The sequence below is a fragment of the Chaetura pelagica genome, unplaced genomic scaffold, assembly GCF_000747805.2.
Source record: "Chaetura pelagica isolate M959 unplaced genomic scaffold, ChaPel_1.0 scaffold20, whole genome shotgun sequence".
NCBI classification, from domain to species: domain Eukaryota; kingdom Metazoa; phylum Chordata; class Aves; order Apodiformes; family Apodidae; genus Chaetura; species Chaetura pelagica.
In genome coordinates, this window is record NW_009951958.1 from 3,649,073 (window position 1) to 3,654,009 (window position 4,937).

The window sequence follows — 4,937 nt, forward strand, 5'->3', positions numbered from 1 at the left end:
CAGGAATGCTGCCTCCTTTCCCCAGGGAATTTGTGCCCCTGGGATGCCCGGGTCTCCTGGTGAGCCCAGCCCTGTGTGGCTGTGCTATTGCTTTAAATCAGCAGCTGGATCCAGCTGTGATTGTGAGTAACCCTCCTCAGCCTTGCCCAGGCCTTTTATGCATTTTCCAGTGGTTCCAGAGGCGCTTGGCTGCAGCGTGTGGGGGAAACCAGACTCAGACTGGCGAACAGGGAAGGGAGGGGAAAGGGAAAACATTTCCCTTCCCAAAGGAGCAGGGGGAGCCTGATGCTGCAGCTCTGGCAGTGGGCACACGGGGAGCAGACGGATGGTGGGGCTGCCTCCATGGCATGATATGAACAGCCTTGTGGATGGACACAGTGACCCAGAGGCTCTGGCTTGTGTCTCCCAGCCCAGAGTGCCCCTACAAGAAGTACTTACTCCAGGGTGCCTCAGTTTCCCCCACTCTACTCACTCAATTCAGCTTCAAGGAGAAAGCCCTGAGGTCTGGGTTTCTTCTGTAAATCTGTGGCAGAATGGCACCCAGGCACTGAAGGAAACAAGTCCATGAGGATGGAGGATGGAGAAAGCCCAGAGGGATGAGAAGATGAGGTTGAGAAGGGAGATACATTTGTGCTGCCCAGATCCAGAAAGGAGGGGAGAAGATGTTGGTGCACTTGGCTCTGGGAGGGGAAGGGAAGGACCTGTCCTGCTGCCAGAGGGGACCACTTACATCTCAGACCCTCCCAAAGAGCAAAGGTGGAGAAGAGGGAACCGGGAGGGAGAAGTTCCCAGGTTGAAGGCTTGGAAAAGCAACGTCACACCAGCAGCCAGCAGTGAAGCTGGCAGCTCTGCCTGCAGAGGTGCTCCTGCCCCCACAGGGACCTGCCCTGCTCCTTCGGCCACAGGCACAGGCTGACACCGAGTCAGGGTCAGGCCCCAACCCACAGAAGCTGCTCTCCCAGCTCCAGCCTGGGAAGCTGGGCTGCCTGGGGGGCTGCCTGGGGGGCTGCCTGGGGGGCTGCCTGGGCCCAGGAGCTGCAAGGCGACGTGTTTTCCATCGGGCAGGAGCGCTCACGACATCTCATGAGTCAGATGGAAAGGGAGGCTCAGGAGCCACCCGTGGCCCCTCTCCAGCCCAAGCGGAAAAACACGCGGCCCCGGCGCAGCACGGGCCTGCTGAGACCCCGGGCTCCGGCCGGGCCCCCTCCCGGGCTGGCAGACGCAGAAATGCTCACGTTAGCCTTTTTTGGCCAAACTGCTTCAGGAGGGAGGCAGAAGCGAGTCAGACATCCCTGGCCCTGCTGCTCCTCTTGCCGTTAATCATCGCTCTGCTGCTGCTCCTCGCCCCTGCCAAACCCTGGGCTCTGCTACAGCCACTGGTGGGGCCACCTCCAGCAAGAGATGGAGACAGGGAAGGACAGGGCACATGGCATGGGATTTCCCTCACTTTGCCAAGACTACTGGATCAAGGCCATGGCAAAGCTCCTTGCTTCTGTGTGCACAAGAAGGGAAGGGCAGCACCCAGCACTCACGGTGCAACCCCTGGCAGGTGCTCACCTGGTGCACGGTGACCCTTGCATGGGCATGGCTCCCCAGCCCAGGTCAGAGGTGGTGGCAGAGGTGGCAGCAGCAATTCACTGGCCTGGGACTATTTCAACCATTCAAGAGCCCTCCGGAGAGGAGAAGAGCGCCGGCACACCCAGCTGCATTCCTGAGGTTTGGTTGCCATGGTGGGATGTTCACCCGACGGTGAAGTCATGCTGTGGGCTGAGATGGCCAGTGAGTTAATGCATGGATCCAGCTCCTTCCCTGATTCACAGCAGGTCTCAGCCACAGCCCTGTGCTGTTCGGTGGGCTGACAGTTCTGCCGCGTTGCCACAGCTCTGGTGCTTCCAGCATCTTGGCCCAGGGAGGCTCCAGACACGGCTGCTGGGTTGATCCCTGCCTCACCATGGGAAATCAGATCCTGCTGCAGGGTGGAGGCACAAACTGATGGCTCTCATGGGTCCTTCCAGCCCATTTGTATCATCACACCATGATCCCCATGTCAATTCTTCATCCTACTGCTGCCACTGGTGACAACAGGACAGAGAAGCACCACCCTAAGAGGTCACTCCTGTGGGGCCAAAGCCTTGAAGATCCGCCCAAGATTAGGGGGAGGTGGAAAAGAATGGAGAGCTGGATGGTATGGAAAGAGCAGGATGGAAAGCCCATCAATCCTTGGGAGCTGGGACACTCCCTGGCACCAGCAGCTCATGGTGCCAATGCCTGGCATGTGGCTATGGGTTCAGCTATGGGGCTGCACAGATTAACAAACCAGAGATCTGGTGGAGGAACTGGCCGTGGGATGGCAGCCAGTAATCTGATTAATTTATTCCAGCCTCTGGAGTGGTTTTCTGCAGGTTTGGAGGCACAGGAACGTGGTCAGGCTGCTCAGGGTCATCAGCCACCCTCCCCATTTGCTCAGCTGGTGAGACCCAGTGCTTTTGAGCTGTGGTTATTTGTGCTAAAGGGAAATGTCTTTGCAGTTCAGTCAGCTAAAACCCCATTACCAAACTTACCCACTTAGAGCACATCTCCTGATCAGCTACCACTGGAACACTTTCTGCACACACCTTCTCTGCACCAGTTCCCACCTCCAGCTGTCCCCAGCAGCCATGGGCTCAAGGACAGGGGCAACTTGAAACCCAAGGGGCCTCTAGTCGTCTGTTGCACAAGTGCTGGTGTCCTGTGAGAGCACAGGATGCCTCTGGAAGACAAAAGGACACAGTTAACCCTCAGACACATCGCGGGGGACCTCTCTGGCGCTGGCATGCACGTGCACAAGACTGTTTGCTTTTGAGATGGACCCAGGTGTTCCCACACACACTTGTGTTCAATCAAAACCAAAAACCCTCCCTGCTTCTCATCTCATACGCACCCAGATGCAGAGGTCCTATCGGGAATGTCCCCAGGAGGCCACTCTCTGAGCCACCAGAACAAGCCACCTTCTGGTTCTGCCACAGCAGGTGACATTGCTGGGTACCGGGAAGATGCATAAGGGGCTGGCACAGCCTGGCAGCCACCTGGGTGTGGATCAGCCAGGCTGGGAAGTGTGTAGCCAAACCCAGCCCGAGTTACAGCCAAAGAAAACTGGTAACTCCAGGGCTGTTTTGCTCCAGCCAGATGGAGCAGCAGCCCCAGCGTGTGGGGCACCGAAGGGTGACACAAGGCAGCTCCCTGTCTTCAGGACTCCACGAAGCTTTCCAGGATTCTCCCAGCCCTTCTCCAGGCTTTATTTGACACCCAGAGCCACATGAAGGTCAAACGATGTCCCTGGGACACTCCCTGTTCCCACCTCTGACCACCACCCTCTACACCCAGGCGCGACGCGAGGGTCCCTCAAACTGTCTCAGCAAACACCACCTCCCAGACTCCCTCTGTCCTCAGGCCCTTCTGCCTCCTCTCCACGCCGATGAGATTAATTTCGCCACCCGTTCCCGGGGCGCCGGCCCCCCCTGCAGCCGCTGCTCCCCGGCTCCCAGCTGCCCCGCAGCCGCCGTGACTCACGCTCGGCACACACTGAGCCCTTTCAGCAGCTCCCAGCCCCGAACACTGCCCCAGTATTCCCGGGGCCGCCGTGCCTGCCCACGGGCTCCTGGCCAAGAGGAGACATCCGCGCCCTTGCTCAGAGAGGGGCTTTCAGAAGCCAAAGTCCTTCCCGGAGCGAGCTGAGCCAGGATGAGGCCCGAGCGAGCGGCCGGACCCCCCGCCCGGGTCCCTGCGAGCAGCAGCCAGCAGGCTGGGAAAATAAATAAGAGATCTTTGAAAAGACAAAAAGGGATCACAAGCTCCTAACGGGACTGTTCTTGGCTCCGGCAGAGGAAACCTGCCAGGAGACTTTCCCTCCCTTCTGCCTTCACCAGGACTTCTCTGATCAACAGCAGGGCTCTGTGTGCCCGGCGGGGACGGGGCAGAGAAGGGGCTGCTCTGTTCCCTGGCTCCTGGGATGGGCACAGCTGCGCAAACCGGCTCTTGGCCTGGAAGCATCGCTCCTCCATCAGAGGAGCTCGTTTGCAGGGGTTCCTGGGGGCTGGGAATGCCCAGAGAGCGGGTGGAGCACAGTGCCCTCGGGACAGCACCAGCCCCGGTGCTGCACCAGCCCTTGCTTGTGCAAGGGGACACATGGCCCTCCCTGGGGACTTGTATCTCATGGCCTGAGGTGACATGCTGGAGCCTGGGTGTTGCATGCCTGGTGTTGCAGGGCTTGTGTGTAGCCCAAAAAGTGCCTTACTCACCTGCTGCTGTCTAACTCCAGGGTTTTTCAGCTGTCACAGCCTCTCCAGCAAGGCGTGCACACCCCAAGGGACACAAAGAGAAAGGTGATCTCTCATGACCATGGGTGACACAGCAGGAATGCACACAAACTCAGCGGAAACCTGCAAGCACAAGACTGCACAACAATCTCCTGCTTCTCACTGCCTTTTTGGCCTGGGATTTTCTGTTGAGTTTGCCACGATACCCAAACTACCTGAAAAAATTAGTCACAAACTCATACAGGTCACAGGCAGAAATGTGTGTGTACCTCCATCTGTCTGTCTGTCTATCCAGGGGAATCATCATACTGGCAGCTCAGCAGAGACCAGACGAAGGGGCTGATCCTCAGCCCGGGCAGCGTGGCCTGGTCACCCATGTTGCTGAAGCTGCGTGGATTTACACCTGGGGAGCACATGCATCAAGCCCAGCTCTGGGCTAGGGAACAGGGCTAAGAAAAAGGGGAAAAACCTACAACCCTGACTGTGAGCAAGAGGCAGGGCTCCAGGTTGGAGTGGAATTCCTGCCCAGGGTTTGCTACCAACTCCCTGACAAGCCTCTGCTCTAGCCCTGGCACCTCTCCTTGGGGGGGGCAGCAGGACCCTCCCCAGGGCTGGGCTTGTTTGCTCTCTTCTGGAAGTTGG